We start from the raw sequence: 1,999 nt of genomic DNA, 5'->3' as shown, positions 1-1,999 counted from the left end.
TAACTAGTTCTAAGCAATGAAATGTGATCAGTGAACTATTTCCCTTCCAAGCTAAGGCTATGAAAAATTCATGGGAATTCTACATCACTTTCTTCCTCTGCCACAGAGAATGAGTTGCTGTGTTCCAGGTGATACAGCTACAAGATGGTGGAGTCTGTTAATTTGGTTCCTGGAATGACTGGAACAGAGTGAATCAGGCTGGTCCACATGAAGCATGATCAAGTAATAAACTTTTGTCATGTCAAGGTACACAGATTTTGGAGATGTTTGTTACTACATCGTAACATAATCTTTCCTGATTAATATAGTCAGGGAAGATTCATAGCATTCTCAGTGCCAAATTTTTGAGTAAGAGATAAAACAGATAAAATGAGTTCTATTAATTTGTCAGTAGTGTTTTTCATATTAAGGATGTTAGCCTGAGGTCTAGCTTTTTAATCACATTTAATCCAGATATCCCATAAGTTTTCCATTTTTCCACTAATTCTCCCGAGTCTTTTTTAAGCACTATATTTAACTTTCATCCATAAAGTTCCTGTGCTTTTTACAAATGATCACTTTTCTTCAACATCAATTGAATTGTTTGATCTAACCACACATCATGATTTTCAAAAGCATTTTAATTAGAGAAAAAGTTTCTAAATTATGAACATCCTGTCTTCCTTTAATTGAAATACATATGCAGTCACCATGAATAAAGAAGGGAGATGCTTCTGCAACTGCACTGTCTCTGGAAAGTGGACTCTCACAGGACGGGAGAAGCAGAGCATTCCTGATTATTTTGATTTATTTTTTCTACATTGGAGGAAGAGCTTAACTTTGAAGAACCTGTAGAGTCAGAGAATTGTCATTTCCTATTTAAAGCTATGGATAGTAGGCGAAAGTTTTCAAGCCATTGAACAAAGAATAATGCTTTGCTCTTGTTTACTTTGATGGATTGTTAGGTAGCATACATAATGTGCTGTCTTTAATATTTTAACACCTGTCCTCTTCCACCCATCCAAGGCTATCTGTCAAAGATCAACTGAATCCCAGCTCCTTAGGAAATCGTCCTTCAGCACATCAGCTGGAACAGACAGTTTTCTTTTCCAAAAGCCTATGTAAATTCATATGATTTATTTGGAATTGATTATAGAGAGTTTTAGAGAGTTCAAGAACTGGAAAGGACCTAAGAATCAACACAATCTTCTCATTTTACACATGAAGAAAGTAAAGTCCAGAGGAGTTATGTAATCTATTTAAGTGACATAGTTGGACTCACATTGGTGGCTATAAACTAGTTTGCTCAATTCCCATTGCAGTTCATTCCTTTCAGCCACAAGTGCCTTCAGATTTGCCATCTGGTATTGTTGGTTATCTTTTCAAGAGAACATGACATCTCACCTAGTACATCTTGAGGTCAGGGAACGCTTCTACTTCTTCGGCTTGTAATGTTTACGCATTAAGCGTCGAATAATTTCTTGCTAACTGGTTGTGTTTTAGGTAATGATTACATCTATTTAATCTATAACTTCTCAGATCCTCAGGTGCAGAAGATAACACTGGAAGGGGCTAAAGAAGTAGGAACAAAGCATCAGCAAGGTGAACAGTGCGAGCTGATGAGTACAGTCAGAATGCTAATATAAGTCTAGAGTTGAAGGTCATTTTTCCCGGAAAAATTAGACCTTGCAGGTTTATCCTGCAAGGATGAAAAGCGTGTGTGCCCTGGACGGGAGGTGGAAGGGTGCTGAAGTTCAGGTGAAGTTCTGGAGCTGAAAGCCTAATTAGGATTTCCACCGGGTGGGAGGGGTGGAAGAGGACGAAGTCAAGAGGGAGAAGTCTGAGCCCAAACCGCAGGAGCCGGCCGGGAGGCGAAATCGGAGGGCCGAGGCAAGGGCAGAAGAGCCCGAGGAGACAGACGTTGAGAACGAGGTGGCGGCGTCGTCATCGGGCGTTGCCCGGGGGCTGCGCCGGCCGCGGCGGGCGCCGGGGGCGGGGCGGCGGCGCGGGCTCTCCGGGC

The sequence above is a fragment of the Propithecus coquereli genome, unplaced genomic scaffold, assembly GCF_000956105.1.
Source record: "Propithecus coquereli isolate 6110/MARCELLA unplaced genomic scaffold, Pcoq_1.0 Scaffold146, whole genome shotgun sequence".
Lineage (NCBI taxonomy): Eukaryota > Metazoa > Chordata > Mammalia > Primates > Indriidae > Propithecus > Propithecus coquereli.
This window is presented reverse-complemented; position numbering follows the sequence as displayed.